This window comes from Saccopteryx leptura, chromosome 1, assembly GCF_036850995.1.
Source record: "Saccopteryx leptura isolate mSacLep1 chromosome 1, mSacLep1_pri_phased_curated, whole genome shotgun sequence".
Classification (NCBI taxonomy): domain Eukaryota; kingdom Metazoa; phylum Chordata; class Mammalia; order Chiroptera; family Emballonuridae; genus Saccopteryx; species Saccopteryx leptura.
The window spans coordinates 254,124,364-254,147,252 of NC_089503.1; the positions used below are offsets into that span (position 1 = coordinate 254,124,364).

General features: G+C 35.4%; 1 protein-coding gene and 1 pseudogene across 1 annotated transcript in view; one reads left to right on the forward strand and one right to left on the reverse strand.

Annotated features, from left to right (window-relative positions):
- Positions 1–22,889, forward strand: part of LOC136388291 (zinc finger protein 699-like) — a 343,451-nt gene that overhangs the window by 154,406 nt on the left and 166,156 nt on the right.
- Positions 3,379–4,270, reverse strand: LOC136388289 (olfactory receptor 7D4-like; annotated as a pseudogene).

The following is a 22,889-nucleotide window of genomic DNA, read 5'->3' on the forward strand; positions in this document are numbered from 1 at the left end:
TGAACTGGGGTTGGGTTGCATTTGAAAGGATTTGGAATGGTGTTGGTGCCAACTTGGACTTGGTGAACATGTTAAGGACACTAATCTTTTATGGATTCTTGCTGTATTGGCCAAGAGTTTGCTTAAAGTCTTTAATCACTGTAAAAAAAAAATAGAAGAATGGATAGAGAAGATGTGGCACATATACACTATGGTATACTACTCAGCCATAAGAAATGATGACATTGGATCATTTACAACAAAATGGTGGGATCTTGATAACATTATATGGAGTGAAATAAGTAAATCAGAAAAAAACAAGAACTGCATGATTCCATACATTGGTGGGACATGAAAATGAGACTAAGAGACATGGACAAGGGTGTGGTGGTTATGGGGGGGGGGGAGGGAAGGAGGGAGAGAGGGAAGGGGAGGGGGAGGGGCACAAAGAAAACTAGATAGAAGGTGATGGAGGACAATCTGACTTTGGGCAATGGGTATGCAACATAATTGAATGACAAGATAACCTGGACATGCTTTCTTTGAATATATGTACCCTGATTTATTGATGTCATTTCAGTAAAATTAATGAAAATATATTTATAAAAATAAATAAATAAATAAATTCTCAGAGCTCTTCATTAAACAAATTGTTCTGTTGTCTTTTCCCTGTGCAAATAATTTAGATCCCATGGGGTGCAAAGATAGAAGAATGGAAATATTTTGTCTAATGTTGTGTCTGTATGAGCATCTCAGGGGAGAGATAAATCAATTTTCCCCAAAAGGAAACACTTCTCTGTTTGGTTTGACTCAAAAATGACAAGGAGTTTCCTAATAAATGTTTAATTGCATCAGGAACCAAAGCTAGAAACCAACTTTCTGTGATGTTCTTCCTTTAAAGGTCCTTTGGAGAGTTCGTAGATCACTTGGTGTCCACAGTGTCATGGGGGCAAAGAGGTCCTTTCAAAAGAAAAGCTGCATCATTAAAATCATTTGTTCTATTGAAAAGACTAACTGAATGAGGGCTGAAAATATTTTTGACATTGTCTGCTGCTGGTTGTTCTGTTGATATTAATGAAGGCTCCACTTAGTAACTCTAAATAGAAGGATTTAGATAGAAATAATCTAGGTAGAGTGGGTTGAAGAATGAGTATTGAAGAAATTTAGGTGACAAATATCAATCATCTATGACATTTGTGAGAGAAAGTGAGGAGAGAGTAAAGTAAACAAGTTTTAAAATTTTTATGGAAGGAAAGGAACAGGTTTAGTTTATATAAAAATGACCATATTCAGTGCACACATGTGAATACACAAGATGTGATGACTACATAATGCCCAGGGTGTGCTGTATATACACCACTGACAATCACCATGTACTGTATTTTTTATTTATGAACACATGGACTCATAAATTTAAGGCTGAAAGTAGAAGTGACCCCTTGTAGGAACAAAACAGACAACAGCTCATACATAGTAGATCTTCAGTGAGTAGTGAATGAAGAAATATAGGGACATGGAAAATTGAGAAAAGCCACTTGGGAAGTTTGTGCTTTAGATCTCCACAACTCTGGCTTCTGCAGGTTTAGAGTTCTTAAGTCCCTGAAGAGATGCACTTCCACATACATGGCCAAAGTTCCATTGAACTTCAAGCTCTACTGCTTGCTGACACTCAGGTCCTTCATGCCAAGGAGAGGAGGCATCATTCTGGCAGGGGTAACTGATTGCTGTCATCAATGTCATTGTGTGATGGCAGCAATGAGCACGCCCCTGCCCCTGCTATTGCCAGTTAGTTGTGGGCAGCAACTCAGGAGCCACCTCAGTGCAAATACAGTGGAAAAAGAAAATGTCTTTGGCCAGTTACACTTCCCAAAGCAAGATATTAAACAAAGTATGGTTTCCGAGTCATTTTGAAGTTTTCACTATGTCCCTACTAATTAATTTTTCTCAAAAGTTTAGACTATTTTTCATGTGTCCTCTTAATACCTGTTCAATCATTATCACCTGTGTTGTTTTTTGCTTCTGCAAAAGCAGATTGTCAGCCCAGTATCATGGGCAAGCACTTTATTGGAAGGAGCAAGGAAGAGTAAGGGAAGAAAATACATTCAATAAAGATTCCAATAAGTCAGCTACAGCAGTGAGTGAGCAGAGTTTTCATCCTGTGGGGAAATTTTAGTAAATAGTGCAAAATCCAAACCTCAGCTTTATTCTAGTAAGGGATGAGAGACCTGATATACCCCACACACTTTCAGCAAAAGTTGTCTCTGGTAGGATATGATTCTCTGTCACTTCTGCTACAACATATTTGGTAAAGTGGGTTGCAGCTCGTGCTGAATGTTGGTTGTCATGCAGTGGAGGTGGTGAGAGGATCTCAAAAAATGTGGAAGAAATGTTGACAGTGTATACTACTCCCTGCTTCCGTGCAGACTCAGTTCTTTTAACATTTCTCCCCCACAGTGAATAGAGTTCTAAACATGTTCCACAAATGTGTAACTATTATTCTGATGCACCCTCACAGAGTTTCAGAAATACGTGAAATCATGAAAGAAACAACTCTTATTTTATTGTTATCATTATTATATGTTTTTGGATCTTAGAAAGTGTATCTCAAAATTGCAATAATAGAAAATGAAGGTCAAATAAAAAGGGAAAGGGAGGAAGATCTGTGGAAGGAGAAATCACCCAGAATGACACATCTCAATTGTCTGAAGCAGTCAGTTTCCATAAGTCATTTGAAGAAACCATCTTTAAATCTAGACTCCTAATTGGAAGTTGAAAATCACATCACTGTTCTGGTAAAAAGAAGGATAGCAGAGTCAGCCTGCCAGGCTGTAGTCCATCCCAGTCTCAGTCTCTTCTTTAAAAAGTAAAGTGAGTGAGAGAAAATATCTCAGAAATATATTTCTAAAATGAAATTAAGTCACTCATATGAATAAACAAGTAGAATCCTGATATTTTAAGCATTTTGTTCTGATTACCAAATAATTTTTACTCTATTTCTTCTGAGGGGGAAAAGCATATAACTAGATAAAGGTGATAATCAGAGACATGTTAGGACAAGTTTGGGGGAAACTAAGTTAGCCTTGATAAGACAAATGCTATAATTTAAAGTTAGAAATCTTAAAATTAGCTGTAGGAATGCTGTAGGAATTGACAAATGTAAATTATTCTGGCAGCACATAAAGAAAATAATTCAAAAAAATATATCTGAGGAAGTTGTTGAGAGTAAACTAGTACAAAAACAAACAAAAGCAAAATTATATGTGCTTTCAATATATAAAGAAATCAAGCATGTTTTAAAGACAAAAATGAAACTAGAATTTTGAAATTTGCAACATTTACCTGTATAGCCCACAATGTCCACTTGGTTTTTATTCCAGTGGTTCATCACTGACAAGATACTTATAGATTGAAGAGCTTTCTAAGGAGCCCCTTCATATCCTTGTTCTTAAGACTGTAGATGAAGGGGTTCAGCATCGATGTGATTATGGTGTATATCAGTGAGAAAACTGAGACTTGTAGGGAAGAGTCTGTCACAACAGAACTAAAGTAGACCCTCAGGCTTGTCCTATAGAACAAGGAGACAGCAGAGAGGTGAGACCCAGAGATGGAAAATATAAAGCATTTATATTCTCATTCAAGAGGAGATAATCTGAGAAAAATAAATTTCAGTGAGAGAAAACACAACAGGTAGAGTAGTAGCCACATACAAGATGATGCTATTGATTAAGATGTCAAAGTAGGCTGTTTTGAGAAGCTGAGCCAGTTCACAGAAGAAATGTGGGATTTTGGTACCTACATAGAAGGTCAGCTGCCTCATCAGTAGAATATGAAGCAAGGAGACCCAGGAGACAACCAGCACAACAGAACTAAAAGGCCACAAAGTTATGGGTTCATAATGACTGTGTAGTGTATGGGATGGCAGATGGCCATATAACAATCATGGGCCATCACAGTCAGAAGAAAGTTGTCCATTTCAAGAAAAAAAATACACCTGAATGAAGCATCTAATGTAGCAGATAGCTTTCCTCTGATTCTCGATGTTCACCAACATCTTCAGGAAAGTAGTGGTGGTAAAACAGATGTCAACAAAGGACAGGTTGGAGAGGAAGAAGTGCATGGGGATGTGGAGGTGGGAGTCTGAGTTGACGGCCAGGGTGATGAGCAGGTTTCCAAGAACAATGGCCAGGTACATGGACAAGAACACTCCACTGAGGAGGGGCTGCAGTTCAAAATCCTCTGAGAGACACAATAGGAGGAATTCTGACACTTCTGTGTGGTTTCCTGCCTCCATGTATATGGCATGTCTTCAGAAGGAGACAGAAGCAACATTCAATGAACAGCTAAATGGCAACTCATCTAGTAATAAGTTTTTGATTCCATATTTGCATGGACATCTTTCATAATCCATTAGTTGTTCAAATGCCAGTGATTTATTTATTTAAGAGGGAGTTGAATTTTATTGTAAATTTTATAATTATTCAGAGATCCTTTAATTTATCAGAAATTCTTTTTTCTTTCTCAGCTTCACCTCACTGGTTTTAATTCTCTAATTGAACCTATGGACATAGACAACTGAAAATTGGAGGCAGAAAACACCAAGCATAGACTCAACCAGCTCAACAAACAACACACTCAAACACACAGACATAATGAGAAGACAGAGAAGTACAATACAAATAAAACCACAAGAGAAACCTCCAGGAAATGAACTGAATGATATGGAAATAACCAAACCTCTGGATCCAGAATTTAAAATAATGATTCTTAGAATGCTTAGGAATCTTAGAACAACAATGGATGGTCATTGCAAACACCTGAATAAAGAAATAGAAAGTATAAAAAAGGACATTGAAATATTAAAAAAGAATCAGTCAGAGATGACAAATACAATATCAGAAATGAAGACCACAATGGAAGAAATTAAAAGCAGAATGGATGAAGTTGAGGATCGAATCAGTGAGTTAGAGGACAAATTGAACAAAGGCATGGAAGCAGAGCAGAAAAAAGAAAAAAGACTCAAAAAGTCTGAGTAAACTCTAAGAGAGTTCTGTGACAACATGAAGAAAATAACATCTGCATCATATGGGTTCCAGAAGAAAAAGAGAAAGAACAAGGAATAGAAACATTATTTAATCAAATCATAGCTGAAAACTTTCCTAAGTTAAAGCAAGGAAGGGTCTCACAAGTTCAAGAAGCACAGAGAACTCCATTAAAGAGAAACCCAAAGAAACCTACACCAAGACACATCATAATTAAAATACCGAAGCTAAGTGATAAAGAGAAAATATTAAAAGCTGCTAGAGAAAAGAAGGCTATCACCTACAAAGGAGCCCCCATGAAAATGACATCCAACTGCTCAACAGAAACACTTGAGGTCAGAAGAAAATGGCAAGAAATATTCCAAGTAATGCAGAACAAGAGCCTACAACCAAGACTACTTTATCCAGCAAGGGTATTATTTAAAATTGAAGGAGAAATAAAAAGCTTCCCAGGCAAAAAACAAAAAAACAAAAAAAAAAAAAAACAAGAAATTCATTACAACCAAACCAATGCTGCAGAAAATGTTAAGGGGCCTGTTGTAAACAGATCAAACTGGGAAAAGAATATAGCAAAAGAGGAATACAGTTTTAAAAAATAAAATGGCAATACACAACTATATATCAATCAGAACCTTAAATGTAAAGAATTCAATCAAAAGACATAGAGTAGCTACATGAATAAGAAAACAGGACCTGTACATATGCTGTCTACAAGAGACACACCTTAAAACAAAAGAAGCACAGAGACTGAAGGTAAAAAGATAAAAAAATAATTTTATGCAAATGAAAATAAAAAAAGCTGGGGTAGCAATATTTATATCAGACATAATGGACTTTAAAACAAAGGCTATAGTAAGAGATAAAGAAGGTCACTACATAATGATAAAGGGATCAATCCAACAGGAAGATATAACCATTATAAATATCTACTCATCTAATATAGGAGCACCTAAATATATAAAGCAGACTTTGATGGATATAAAGGGTGAGATCAACAGCAATACTATAATAGTAGGAGATTTCAATATCCCACTAACATCACTAGATAGATCCTGAAGAAAGAAAATTAACAAAGAAACAGCAGACTTAAAGGACACACTAGATCAACTGGATTTAACAGATATCTTCAGAACCTTTCACCCTAAAGCAGCAGAATATACATTCTTTTCAAGTGCACATAGTACATTCTCTAGGATAGACCACATGTTAGGGCACAAAAGCAGTCTCAACAAATTTAAGAAAATTGAAATCATATCAAGCATTTCTCTGGTCACAATGGCATAAATCTAAAAATCAACCACAACAGAAAAACTCAAAAATTCTCAAACACATGGAAACTAAATAGCAGGCTGCTAAATAATGAATGGATTAACAATGGGATCAAAGAAGAAATAAAAACATTCTTAGAAATAAATGATAATGAGCAAACAAAAACTCAAAATTTATGGGACACAGGAAAAGCAGAACTGAGAGGGAAGTTTATAGCACTACAGGCATACTTTAAGTAGCTAGAAAAAGCTCAAATAAACAACTTAACCCTGCATCTGAAAGAAATAGAAAAAGAACAGCAAGTAAAGCCCAGAGGTAGTAGAAGAAAGAAAATAATAAAGATCAGCATGCAAATAAATGACATAGAGGCTAAAGAAACAATACAGAGGATCAATGAAACCAAGAGCTGGTTCTTTGAAAGAGTAAACAAGATCAATGAATCCTTAACCATACCGACCAAGAAAAAAAGAAAGAGACTTAAATAAATAAAATTAGAAATGAGAGTGGAGAAAGAACAACCAACACAACAGAAATACAAAATATTGTAAGAAAATACTATAAAGAACTGTATGCCAAAAAATTAAACAACCTAGGTGAAATGGACAAATTTCTTGAAACATATAATCTTCCAAAATTCATCTGGAAGAATCAGAAAACCTAAATAAACCGATTGCATGAGATCGAAACAGTTATCAAAAATCTCCCAAAAAACAAAAGCGCCAAGGCCGGATGGCTTCACAGAGGAATTCTATCAAATAGTCAAAGAAGGACTAACTCCTATCCTTCTCAAGCTATTTCAAAAAGTTCAAGAGGAAGGAAGATTTCCAGGCTCCTTTTATGAGGCAAGCATAATTCTGATTCCATAACCAGGCAAAGACAACACAAAGAAAGAAAATTATAGGCCAATATCCCTGATAAATATAGATGTTAAAATCCTCAACAAAATATTAGCAAACAGGATCCAACAATACATGAAAAAAATCATACATTATGATCAAGTGGGATTCATTCTGGGGAGACAAGGATGGTACAATATTCATAAATCAATCAATGTTATTTATCACATAAAGAAAAGGAAGGACAAAAACAACATGATTATTTCAATGGATGCAGAAAAAGCATTTGATAAAATCCAGCACACATTCATGATCAAAACTCTCAGCAAAGTGGGAATGCAGGGAACATACCTCAACATGATAAAGGCCATCTATGAAAAACCTGCTGCCAAGATTTTAATCAATGGGCAAAAATTAAAAACAATTTTCTTAAGATCAGGAACAAGACAAGGGTGCCCTCTTTCACCACTCTTATTCAACATAGTACTGGAAGTCCTAGATACAGCAATCAGACAAGAAGAAGAAACAAAAGGCATCCTTGAGTGACATCACGGAAATGGCGCCATGAGCAGCGCGTCCGACAGATCTCCCCAAAATCTCAACAAATTTATCAACTAGAAACAGAAAAATTTATCCTCGGAGCATTCCGAAGTTCCACACACACTGAAAGCAAAAGGACTGTTATCACTTGAATCTGAGAGATGGGTCAGAGCTGACGGTGTGGAGGAAGCCAACTACCGCACAGACATTCATTCAAGCCAAGGAGGGAGTACGCCTGTGGTGAGTCAACCCACGCGTGCAACTGCCCGCCCACACTCGGGGAGCGGCAGCCTGGGCGCTGCGAGCGGCCTCCGGCATGCCCTGAGAAACCGTGTGCGCGCCCTGTGCCGCGGTCAGGTCGCAGAGCGAGCTCCCTTGCCACAGCCTTACCCAGAGCCTTGCGCTGAGTGGGGATAGAGTGGGGATTTCCCAGCTCTTTGAGCCTCTTACTCCCCAGACAGAAGCAGTGGCAGCCTCATAACTGGATCACCAGGCTGCTAATTCAGGAAGGGGAGACTAGGAGAGAGACTCCGGGAAAGCAAACTCTCTCATTGTTGGACCCTGCAAACGCCAACAAGCCTTGACTACCAGCGAGACTAAAGCCAATTATATGACATTGCCATAGAATCTCATCAACTGCAAATCCCTACCTAAGCATGACACAGGGGCAGAGCCTGGAGTACAGAGTCACCGACCAGGAAGAGGGAGAGAAAAGAAAAAGGAAGAAGTTAACCTCTCAAAATCAAGAAAAATCCACAGACTTTATAACTTGTTCCACTAATTCTTCGTTGTTGTTGTTTCTTTCTTCTATCTTATTGCCTTTATTATTATTTATATTTCCTCCACCTCGGTCCTTTTATTCTCTGCCCATCTTATGCTTCCCTTTTCTTGAACTACACTACCCATGAGTGTTACATTTTATTTCTTTTCTTCATCCTTACTCTCCTTTAGGGTTACACTCCAAAACCCTTAACTCTCACTCTCTCCCCTTTTGATTTTTTTTCTTTTCCTTTATTTCCTTCATTCATTTCTCTCTTTTTCTTATTTTTTCCTTTCTATTCGTCTCTTCTTTTCTCCTTTTACTTTCCTCCCATTCAATCCTCAATCACGAACAAATTATTTAATTTGGGACTCAAGTTTTTTTTTTGTTTTTGTTGTTTTTTTTTGCTTTTGTTTTTGGTTTGCCTTTGTTTGTTTTTGTGGCATTTTGGGTACTTTTTACATTGCTTTTTAACTCACTAGCATTCCTCCCAACCCAAGGTCTCCATTGTATTTAGTCTTCGCTCCACTTAATACAACAAATTTTTACTTATTATATTTATTTTTTTTCTTTAATTATTATTATTTTTTCTCTCCTTTTTTCTGTTTCCCTCTTATCCTTCTCATTATATCTCTTAGTTTACCATCACTTACAAGCAAATCATTTTATGCTTGTCTAAGATTTTCTCCTTTTTTTTTTCTTTTTTGCATTTAGTAGGTCCCTACTCCCTTTTTTGCCCCTTGAACTGTTCACCCCAAATCAGGCCCTCCGTTATAGGCAGTTTTTGTTCCATTTAGCATAATATAATTCACAGGTCATCACGATATTTCCCTAAGGAGGGGAGAGGAGGGGAAGAGAAGAAAGAAAAATGGGGGAAATAATAAATTATTACTGTTTTTTTTGTGTGGGGTGTTTTCCTTTCTTTTTCCTTTTTATTCTTTATTAATTCTAATTAATACTATCAACAAGACTGCCCTCAGATGCCAATAAGAAAAAGGAAATCAAATATTATGGATACAAAAGATAGAGAGGTAACACAAATAGATGTGGAAAAATCTATGGAGAAAAGATTTAACATATTGGAAGCCTTGGAGCCAAATGACAGAGAATTTAAAATAGAAATCTTAAAAATACTCAGATATACAAGAAAACACAGAAAGGCAATTTAGGGAGATCAGAAAACAACTCAACAATCACAAAGAATATATTACCAAGGAAATTGAAACTATAAAAACAAATCAAACAGAAATGAAAAACTCAATTCACGAGCTGAAAAACAAGGTAACAAGCTTAGCTAATAGAACAACCCAGATAGAAGATAGGATTAGTGAAATAGAAGACAAGCAACTTGAGGCACAACAGAGAGAAGAAGAAAGAGACTCAAAAATAATAAAAAACGAGAAAGCCCTACAGGAATTGTCTGACTCCATCAGAAAGAATAACATAATAATAATAGGTATATCAGAGGGAGAAGAGAAAGAAAATGGAATGGAGAATATACTCAAACAAATAATAGATGAGAACTTCCCAAGCCTGTGGAAAGAACTAATGCCTCAAATTCCAGAAGCAAACAGAACACCGAGTTTTCTTAACCCCAACAAACCCACTCCAAGGCACATCGTAATGAAGATGACACAAGCCAATGACAAAGAAAAAATTCTCAAGGCAGCCAGGGAAAAGAAGAATAAAATATATAAAGGAAGGCCTATTAGATTATCATCAGATTTCTCAGCAGAAACTCTACAAGCTAGAAGAGAGTGGACCCCAATATTTAAAGCCCTGAAAGAGAGGAACTTTCAGCCAAGAATACTATACCCATCAAAGCTATCCTTCAAGTACAAAGGAGATATAAAAACATTCACAATTACAGAAAAGATGAGAGAATTTATCATCAGAAAGCCCCCACTACAGGAAATACTAAAGGGGGTTTTCCAGCCAGATTCAAAGAACAAAAGAAAACAAAACCACAAGTAACAGATCCACCAAGAAAAGACTAAAACCAAACTTAAACTGTGACAACAAAAGAAAAAAGGGGGGAAAGGATGAAGATTAACAGTAGCAAAGGACGATGAAGCGCAGAAATACTCATAAGATAGGGTACTACAATGAATATGGTAGGTACCCTTTTCATTACTTAATGGTAACCACCCTTGAAAAAAACCACCACAAAACCACTTCACTTAAAAAAGGTAGCAACAGAGGAAAGAATTATGGAATACAAACAAACAAAAACAAATGATAGAAAAACAAAAGAGAAGAATCAAACAAGATAGAAAACTAACAGAAAGCAATTTATAAAATGGCAATAGGGAACCCACAAGTGTCAATAATTACACTAAATGTAAATGGATTAACCTTACCAATAAAAAGACACAGAGTAGCAGAATGGATTAAAAAAGAAAATTCAACTGTATGCTGCCTACAAGAAACACATCTAAGCAACAAGGATAAAAACAAATTCAAAGTGAAAGGCTGGAAAACAATACTCCAAGCAAACAACACCCAATAAAAAGCAGGTGTAGCAATACTCATATCTAATAATGCTGACTACAAGACAGAAAAAGTACTCAGAGACAAATTGGTCATTTCATAATGATTAAGGGGACACTGAATCAAGAAGACATAACAATCCTTAATATATCCACACCAAACCAAGGAGCACCAAAATATATCAGACAGCTACTTATTGACCTTAAAACAAAAACTGACAAAAATACAATCATACTTGGAGACCTCAATACACCGCTGATGGCTCTAGATCGGTCATCCAAACAGAGAATCAATAAAGATATAGTGGCCTTAAATGAAATACTAGAACACCTGGATATGATAGACATTTACAGGACACTTCATCCCAAAGTGACAGAGTATACATTTTTCTCTAGTGTACATGAAACATTCTCAAGAATTGACCATATGTTGGGCCACAAAGACAATATCAGCAAATTTAGAAAAATTGAAATTGTACCCAGCATATTCTCTGATCATAAAGCCTTGAAACTAGAATTCAACTGTAAAAAAGAGGGGGAAAACCCCACAAAATTGTGGAAACTAGACAACATACTTCTAAAAAATGGATGGGTCAAAGAAGAAATAAGCGCAGAGATCAAAAGATATATACAGACAAATGAAAATGAAAATACGACATATCAGAATCTCTGGGATGCAGCAAAAGTAGTAATAAAAGGAAAGTTCATATCACTTCAGGCCTATATGAACAAACAAGAGAGAGTCCAAGTAAACCACTTAACTTCACACCTTAAGGAACTAGAAAAAGAAGAACAAAGACAACCCAAAACCAGCCGAAGAAAAGAGATAATAAAAATCAGAGCAGAAATAAATGAAATAGAGAACAGAAAAACTATAGAAAGAATCAATAAAACAAGGAGCTGGTTCTTTGAAAAGATCAACAAAATTGAAAAACCCTTGGCAAGACTCACCAAGGAAAAAAGGCACAGGACTCAAATAAATAAAATCCAAAATGAAAGAGGAGAGGTCACCACAGACATCATAGATATACAAAGAATTATTGTAGAATACTATGAAAAACTATATGCCACCAAATACAACAATCTAAAAGAAATGGCCAATACAACCTTCCTAGACTGAGTCAAGAAGAAGCAGAAAGCCTAAACAGACCAATTAGTAGGGAAGAAATAGAAAAAACTATTAAAAACCTCCCCAAAAATAAAAGTCCAGGCCCAGATGGTTATACTAGTGAATTCTATCAAACATTCAAAGAAGACTTGGTTCCTATTCTACTGAAAGTCTTCCAAAAAATTGAAGAAGAAGCAATACTTCCAAACACATTTTATGAGGCCAACATAACCCTCATACCATAACCTGGCAAGGATGGCACAAAGAAAGAAAACTACAGATCAATATCTCTAATGAATACAGATGCTAAAATACTAAACAAAATACTGGCAAATCGAATACAACAACATATTAAAAAAATAATACATCATGATCAAGTGGGATTCATCCCAGAATCTCAAGGATGGTTCAACATACATAAAACGGTTAACGTAATACACCATATCAACAAAACAAAGAACAAAAACCACATGAACTTATCAATAGATGCAGAAAAGGCTTTTGATAAAATACAACACAATTTTATGTTTAAGACTGTCAACAAAATGGGTATAGAAGGAAAATATCTCAACATGATAAAGGCCATATATGATAAACCATCAGCCAACATCATATTAAATGGCATAAAACTGAGGAGTTTCCACCTTAAATCAGGAACAAGACAGGGTTGTTCACTCTCTCCACTCTTATTTAACATGGTGCTAGAAGTTCTGGCCAGAGCAATCAGACAAGACAAAGAAATAAAAGGCATCCATATTGGAAAAGAAGAAGTAAAGGTATCACTTTTTGCTGATGATATGATCCTATACATCGAAAACCTGAAGGACTCCACAAAAAGATTACTAGAAACAATAAACCAATACAGTAAGGTCGCAGGATACAAAATTAACATACAGAAGTCAATAGCCTTTCTATATGCCAACAATGAAACATTAGAAAACGAACTCAAAAAAATAATCCCCTTCACAATTGCAGCAAAAAAATTAAAATACCTAGGAATAAACATAACAAAAAATGTAAAGGACCTATATAATGAAAACTACAAGGCATTGCTAAGAGAAATAGAAAAAGACACAATGAGATGGAAAAATATTCCTTGTTCTTGGATAGGAAGAATAAATATAATTAAAATGGCCATATTACCCAATGCAATATATAAATTTAATGCAATTCCCATCAAAATTCCTATGACATTTTTTAAAGAAGTGGAACAAAAAATCATCAGATTTATATGGAACTATAAAAAACCCCGAATAGCCAACGCAATCCTAAGGAAAAAGAATTAAGCTGGGGGCATTACAATACCTGACTTTAAACTATATTATAGGGCCACGATAATCAAAACAGCATGGTATTGGCAGAAAAATAGACACTCAGACCAATGGAACAGGATATAAAGACCAGAAATAATACCACATATATATGGTCAAATAATCTTTGATAAAGGGGCCAACAACACACAATGGAGAAAAGAAAGCCTCTTCAACAAATGGTGTTGGGAAAACTGGAAAGCACATGCAAAAGAATGAAACTCGAATACAGCCTGTCCCCGTGTACTAAAATTAATTCAAAATGGATCAAAGACCTAAATATAAGACCTGAAACAATAAAGTACATAGAAGAAGACATAGGTACTAAACTCATGGACCTGGGTTTTAAAGAACATTTTATGAACCTGACTCCAATGGCAAGAGAAGTGAAGGCAAAGATAAATTAATGAGACTACATCAGAATAAAAAGTTTTTGCTCAGCAAGAGAAACTGATATCAAAATAAACAGAAAGCCAACTAAATGGGAAATGATATTTTCAAAAAACAGGTCAGATAAGAGCCTAATATCCAAAATATACAAAGAACTCATAAAACTCAACAACAAACAAACAAACAATCCAATAAAAAAATGGGAAGAGGACATGAACAGACACTTCTCCCAGGAAGAAATACAGATGGCCAACAGATATATGAAAAGATGCTCAGCTTCATTAGTTATTAGAGAAATGCAAATCAAAACTACAATGAGATACCACCTCACCCCTGTTAGATTAGCTATTATCAACAAGACGGGTAATAGCAAATGTTGGAGAGGCTGCGGAGAAAAGGGAACTCTCATTCACTGTTGGTGGGACTGTAAAGTAGTACAACCATTATGGAGGAAAGTATGATGGTTCCTCAAAAAACTGAAAATAGAACTACCTTATGACCCAGCAATCCCTCTACTGGGTATATACCCCAAAACCTCAGAAACATTGATACGTGAAGACACATGTAGCCCCATGTTCATTGCAGCACTGTTCACAGTGGCCAAGACATGGAAACAACCAAAAAGCCCTTCAATAGAAGACTGGATAAAGAAGATGTGGCACATATACACTGTGGAATACTACTCAGCCATAAGAAATGATGACATCAGATCATTTACTGCAAAATGGTGGGATCTTGATAACATTATACGGAGTGAAATAAGTAAATCAGAAAAAAAAACAAGAACTACATGATTCCATACATTGGTGGAACATAAAAACGAGACTAAGAGACATGGACAAGAGTGTGGTGGTTACCAGGGGTGGGGGGAGGGAGAATGCAGGAGGGAGGGAGGGAGAGAGTTAGGGGGAGGGGCACAGAGAAAACTAGATAGAGGGTGACAGAAGACAATCTGACTCTGGGCAAGGGGTATGCAACATAATTTAATGACAAGATAACCTAGACATGTTTTCTTTTACTATATGTACCCTGATTTATTAATGTCATCCCATTAACATTAATAAAAATTTATTAAAAAAAAGAAATAAAAGGCATCCAAATTGAAAAAGTAAAAGTAAAACTATCATTAATTTCAGATGATATGATACTGTATATAGAAAACCCTAAACTCTCAGTCAAAAAACTACTTGACCTGATAAATAAATTCAGCAAATTATCATGGTATAAAATTAATACACAGAAATCAGAGGCATTTTTTACACCAACAATAAACTGTCAGAAAGAAAAATTAAGGAAACAATCTCCTTCACTATTGCAAAAAAATCACAAAGGTACCTAGGAGTAAACTTAACCAAGGAGGTTAAAATTTTGTACTCGGAAAATTATAAAACATTAATAGAAGAAATCAAGGAAGATAAAAACAAGTGGAAGCATATACCGTGTTCATGGTTAGGAAGAATAAACATCATTAAGATGTCTATATTACCTAAAGCATTTTATAAATTTAATGCAATACTATTGAAAATACCAATGACATACTTCAAAGATATAGAACACATATTCCAAAAATTTTTATGAAACCAAAAAAAAAAAAAAAAAAAAAACATGACTAGCATCAGCAATCTTGCAAAAGAAGAATAAAGTGGGAGGTATCACACTTCCTGATATCGAGTTATACTACAAGGCCATTGTACTCAAAACAGCTTGGTACTGGCATAAGAATAGGCATATATATCAATGGAACAGAACAGAGAACCCAGAAATAAACCACCATCTTTATGGACAGTTGATATTGGACAAAGGAGGTAAGAGCATACAATGGAGTAAAGACAGTCTCTTTAACAAATGGTATTGGGAAAATTGGACAGCTATTGCAAAAACATGAAAGTAGACCACCAACTTACACCACGCACAAAAAGAAACTCAAAATGGATGAATGACTTAAATGTAAGTCGTGAAACCATAAGTGTCTTAGAAGAAAACATAGGCAGTAAGCTCACCGACATCTCTCACAGCAATATATCTACTGACTTTTCTCCACGATCAGGTGAAACAAAAGACAGGATAAACAAATGGGACTATATCAAACTAAAAAGCTCTTGCACAGCTAAAGAGAATATGAACAGAATAAAAAGACAAACCACACAATGGGAGAACATATTCGACAATACTTCTGATAAGAGGTTAATAACCAAAATTTATAAAGAAATTGTAAAACAATCCAATTGAAAATAGGCACAAAAAATGAATAGGCATTTCTCTAAAGAGGACATACAGATGGCCAATAGATAGATGAAAAAATGCTCAACATCACAATCATTAGAGAAATGCAAATTAAAACCACAATAAGATACCCCCTCACACCAGTCAGAATGGCGTTCATCAACAAAACAACAGAGGTGCTGGTGAGTATGTGAAGAAAAGGGAACCCGCCTGCACTTCTAGTGGGAATGCAGACTTGTGCAGCCACTGTGGAAAACAGCATGGAGATTTCTAAAAAAAATTAAAAATGGACTCACTTTTAGGAATATATTTCAAGAACACCATATCACCAACTGAAAAAAGAAATGCACCCCCATATTTATGGCAGCATTGTTCACAATAGTAAAGATCTGGAAACAACCCAAGTGTCCGTCCATGAACGAGTGGATTAAAAAGCTGTGGTACATACATATATACAATGGGCCATGAAAAATAAGGAAATATTACCTTTTGCAACAACATAGATGGACCTGGAAACTATTATGTTGAATGAAATAAGCCAAGCAGAAAAAGAAAAATGGCAAATGACCTCACTCATTTGAGAAATTCAAGGAACAGTGAAGAACAGAATTGAGACAGAGGAGGGATCAAAGGGACCAGAGGAAAAGAGGACAGAAGGAAAGGGGAAAATAGGATGGGATAAACCTTAAGGGAAGTGGGGAGGGTGCTGTGGGGAGAGGGGCAAGGGAGATTTTGAGGGGATATGGGGAAGAAGGAATGCATTCATGGTGACCCTAGAATCTATGTAAACACAATTAATTAAATAAAAAATAAAAAGAATTTATGGACATAAACCAATTTCTTTTTATCTACAAGAATTCCAAAATAACTAAAGACATTTAACATCTTTTCTTTGAAAATCTTCATGCCTCTTTTATTCCATACTGGTGATTGAAACATAAGTTTTCAACTCAAACAAATTTATTTTTGTTATCTGATGTTTAATATTGATATCACAGTTACCTCTCCATGTGCTTTATTCTGTTTCTTTCTAAAAATGTGCTTACCGCAGTTAACATCTTTTTGAGGTCTAAAAATGCCTTTAATCACAGTAATATCTCAATAAATTATAGCTCATTTTAACCTATTGTTTTCATTACAACTAATTTTGATATATAACTCTCCACAGTTTAGAATTGTGATTAAGAAAATAAGATCTTGGGTCAGACTTCTTGGAATAGAATTTGGTCTATCATGTTACATCTCTGTGACATTGACAAAGGTATTTCATATCTGTTACCTGCAGACACTTCACCTCCACAATGGAAATTTTTAACTATTTCTTACATTGTAAGATAGAAGAGTTATTTAATTAGATGATTCATATGATTTTTCTTTTTTTATTATAAATAAATTTTTATTAATTTTAATGGGATGACATCAATAAATCAGGGTACATATATTCAAAGAAAACATGTCCAGGTTATCTTGTCATTCAATTATGTTGCATACCCATCACCCAAAGTCAGATTGTCCTCTGTCACCTTCTATCTAGTTTTCTTTGTGCCCTTCCCCCTCCCCCTCCCCCTTCCCTCCTTCCCCCTCCCTGCCCCCCATAACCACTACACTCTTGTCCACATCTCTTAGTCTCGTTTTTATGTCCCACCAATGTGTGGAATCCTGCAGTTCTTGTTTTTTTCTATTGAGTTCCTCTGATATCCAGTAAACACCTGATAAAGGTGACCTATTCTTAACAGAATAACTAAATCTGTCTTGCATAGTCATTATTTTTAGTATTCTTCTTAAATGAAAGCAGCCACCATTATTGATATAAACACAACAGGTTTGACATCTTTTTTTGTCACCATGCCACACTTCTAATTAATAAAAATCTTTATTGCTCCCTCTTGCAAAGACTTTATGCCAAGTGGATTCTTCCAAGTAGAGAAAGATGCACATGTACTGCATAATTAATAGGAGGAAACAAAAGCACACTACAACTAAAGTAAAATACAAACATTATGAGGGCTTGTGCTCATGTGTACATGCTCTCCAATGGAGATGTGTTGTATTAAAATCAGTGGCATGAACTGAAAAAAAATTAATAGATTTTATTTAAAAATATTCAGTGTCTAAGAAATCACCATAAAAATAAAAAGGCAAATTTAAGATTTTAAAATACAAGGCAGAGGAGCTGAACAGACACTTTACCCAAGAAGACACACAAATAGCAATCACAACCCACAGACATATAAAAAGATGTTCAACATCACTAGCTATAGGGGAAATGTAAATCAAACCACAGTGAGATATCTCCTCATACCTGTTAGAATGTCTATTATGAGTAAGACAAAAAAGCATTGGACAGGATGTGGAATAAGGGAACCCTTATGGGAATAAAAATTGTTGCAGCCTCTGTAGAAAACAGTATGGAAGTTCCTCAAAAATTAAGAATAGAGCTACCATATCACCCAGCAAATTTTCTTCTGAATATCTACCTGAAAATTTTGAAAACACTCAGAGATATGTTTACACATCTTTATGTTTACTGAAGCATTATTCACAATAACCAAGACATGGAATCAACCTAAATGTCTTCTTACAGATGGAGAAAGATGTGATATATACTATGGAATAGTAGTCCATTAAAAAACTGCATACTACCATTTGTGACAATATGAATGGATTATGAGAGTATCAGGCTAAATAAAATAAGTCAGATAGAAAAGAATAAGAACCATATGATTTCACTCATATGTTGGATATAAACAGAAATCAACAACTGAACAAACAAAACAAACTCATAGCCATAGACAACAGCATGGTTGTTACTAGAGGGGAAGGAAGTTGTAAGAAGGATAAAGAGGGTCTAAGGGGTTAAAAAGATGGTGATTTAAGAAGACTGGTCTTTGGGTGGTGAGGACATAAGAGAATATACAGATAATGTATCATAAATTTGTATACTTAAAATTTATACATGGTATTGACCAATGTAACCCCAGTAACTTTAATTTTAAAAATAAAATAAATAAATGTTTATACTCTCAATGATAAAAAGTCACACCATTACTAATGTCTAGAAAATGATAATAAATTAAAGAGGAAAAAAAATCACTGAGCACACATTAATCTAAGGAGGTAAGTAGAAAAGACTTCTCTGAAATGTGAATATTTTAGCTGTGAGAAGGATGGGTAACTGTGAATTAGGAGAAATTTTAAAAGGATAAGAATTTGTGGCTAAGAGAAGAGACTTTCCAATTCCCTAGGTTGGTGATTTGATTGCAGAAAGGATTTGAAAGACCAGTGGGACAGAAAATAGACAACAGGGGTCAAAAAAGACAGAGTGTGTGAGAAGCACAGTTTGAGCATCCTGCACTATTCCTTAAAGTGTCTGTCATGTTGTGTTCATTTGTAGGTTAGAGATTATAACTGCTTTTGCTTACCATTTTCACTGCAGGGACTTAACTGAAGACTGGCACATAGTAAGTGCTCATCTATACAAATGTTAGATGTATAATAAACATGGAGACCAAATGTGTCAACTCTAACACAAAGAAGAAATCATCAAGCTTATCATATAACCAGTTTTCTTTTTCTAAAGGAGGAAACCAATGGCAATTTCTTAACTCTAGAAAGAACAGTTGTATTTACACTACAGACAACAGAATATTCTACATTAACTCACTAAAACATTTGTGTTAAATTCATAAACAAACCAACACATTCAACTCCATCTTCAATCACCTGCTACTCTGCTGAACTTTAAAGAGATTGGTAAGATGAGTAAAAAAAGTTAGCTTGAGTGTTTAACATCAGAAATAATTATGCTATTTGTAGATAATATGGGGGACACTAAGGTTAAATAACAATAACATTAATATAGAACTCTTAAATGCTATTGGTGAATAAAATCTGCTGCAAAATAGTTAGGAAATATAATAAAGAAACCCAATCACATTAAGAACAAAACAGACAACATCTCATGAATAGTAGATCTCCAGTGAGTAGTCAATGAATAAGTGCTTGAACACAGTAAGTGGGGAGGAAACTACAATTATGGAAAGCCATGGAGAAAAAGTGAAGATTTTCCAGAAAATAATACTTATTGGAGAGAACATCTAGATTCCAAAGAGACAAGGAAGTAGAAGAAAGGCTAGAAATGACAGGTTTCAGTGGAGACTAAAGTAACTTCCAAGTGCAGAGACTTCACTGTTATAAACTATGATACAAGACTATCTTACTTTAATTATTCCAGTTAAAGCCCAGTAGCGTCTTTGTCTGATTTAATTTTCATTTCACTAGCCCTCACTGGAACACAGTGACCTTCTCTGAAGATATTGCTGAAGCTTTCTGTTCTCTAAGATCTGGCCCTGGTAAACCCAAACGAGTTTTTATTTGGTTGGATCACAGAATTAAGGAAAGGGGCAAAAGAAACACATTTAAAGTTTTTAGCATCTCAATGGTTGAATTCTCAGAGCTCCTCATTAAATAAATTGTTCTGTTGTTTTTTCACTGTTTAAATAATTCAGATCACATGGGTGCAAAGATAGAAGAATGGAAATATTTTGTCTAATGTTGTGTCTGTATGAGCATCAAAGGGGGGAAATAAATTAATTTTCCCCAAGGAGAAACACTTTTTTCTTTGGTTTGACTCTAAGGAATGTTTAATTGCCTCAGGAACCAAAGAGTGGAAACAATTTTCTGTGATGTTCTTCTTTTAAAGATTGTTTGGAGAGTTCACGAATCTCTTGGTGTCCACAGTGTCATGGAGGCAAAAAGGTCCTTTCAAAAGAAAAGCTGTGTTGTTAAAATCATTTGTTCTATTGGAGAACTAACTGAATGAGGGCTGAAAATTATTCTTGGCATTTGCTAGTGATGTGGATCTTCTGATGACATAAATAAGGGCTCCATTTACTAACTCTAAATAGAAGGGTAGAGAAAGCCATGATTCAGGTAGAGTGGGCTGAAGAGTGAGTATTGTAGAAATGTAGCTGACAAATATAAACCACCTTTGACAGTGGGGGTAGAGAAGAATTCTAAAAATCTTCACTTTATAGAATTCATAGGTTCATAAATCAAGGTTTGGAAGTGTGTAGAAATGACCCCTTCTAGTGACACCTTCAATGAGTCACTTGGGAAGTTTGTGCTCAAGATCTCCACAACTCTGGTCTCTGTGAGTTTAGAGGTCTTGAGTCCTGAAGAGATGCACTTCCAGACCGATGGACAAATTTCCATTGAACTTTGAGCTCTACTGCTGCCTGACACTAAGGTCCTTCATGCCAAGGAGAGGCGCCACCATTCTGGCAGGGGTAACTGATGATGATCATCAATGTCATTGTATGACCATGACAATAGGAGTGCACTGGCCCTCTGCTATTCTAAGTGGCTGTGAGCAGCTCAGGAGCCAAAGTGTGGAAACAACTTATATTGTGGATACTAAGTTGAAAAACAGTGCAAAAACAGTGGTGAATGCAATATGTTTTTCTATTCATGCTCTTCACAGCAAGAGATCTGAGTGGTGTCCCCTGGGTGAGGCAGCTTCTTTAGATGAGGGCGATTCACACAGAGGGCTGAGGATTGTCAGATGGTTGCACACCCTTACCTGCAAAAATATGCCCTTAGTCCTGAGAAGGATCTGAGCAATGAACACAGCATTCTCTATAGCCATCCCTTGGGACATGTGAATCAACACTTTTTATTTAGCCTCACAAGATTTTTAATAATTATTTTAATTGTCCCATTATAGTTAACACTAAAAATTATTCTGTACTAGTTTTAGGTGTACAACACAGTGAGTAGTCATTTACTTAATTTATGAAGTGATCCCCCTGATTGGTTTAGTATCAACATAGCACCAAACATAATTATTATATTACTGGCTATAATCCTTATGCTGTACTTTTCACCCTGTTACTATTTTCTTACTACCAATTTGTACTCTTAATGCCATTATCTTTTTCACCTACACCCCAAAGCCTCCTTCCATTTGGCAAACATCTGTTTGTTCTCTGTACCTGTGAGTTTATATTTGCCTTAATTTGTTGCTTTATATTGTTCTTTAGATTTAACATGTAAGTGAAGTCATATGATAGTTTTTATTCTCTGATTTACTTATTTCTCTTAGCAAAATACCCTCGATGTACATGCATATTGTTGCAAAGGGTAAGGTTTAATTCTTTTTTATGACTGAGTAATATTTCATTGTGCATATGTGTGTGTGTGTGTGAGTGTTATATCAAATAACCCACCTAACTTATACCTAAAGGAACTAGAAAAAGAACAAAGTCAAAAGTGAGTAGGAGAATAAAAATAATAAAGATCAGAGTGGAAATAAAATAGAGTATTTAAAAAATACAAAAGATCAATAAAGCCAAGAGCTGGTTCTTTAAAAAGGTTTAAAATTTTTGTAAAACCTTTAACTAGACTTATAAAAAACAAACATACCCACATAAAATTGGAAATAAAAGGGAAGTAAAAAAGCCAGAGCAATGTAAAGGATTACAAGAAGAAAATATTACAAACAATATATGCCAACAAATACCATAATTTGGAAGAAATGGATAAATTCCTAGAAACATACAATCTTTCCAGACTAAATCAAGAAAAAAACAGAAAATCTTAATAGATTTATTAGTAACAATGTCAGGGGTCCTTGGGTTATGACACAGTTCTGTTCCTACAACAGTGACATAATTTAATTTTTAGTGTAACTCAAAATATACCCTAGCCTAAGTCACTTACCTATCTGAAAACAGTTGTAAAATCATAATCTAGAACATAAAAACACAAACATATCACATTACTGCATATTCTCCTGCAGCGCATAACCAGACTATTTCATGCACGCTTTCAATAGTCCAAAATGGCATAAGTAAGAGTACTGGAGGAGGCAAATTCCCTCTCTTATATGCCATGTTACTTTGTATTCTTCTGCCACACACAACCAAACTAATTCACCCATGTAGTC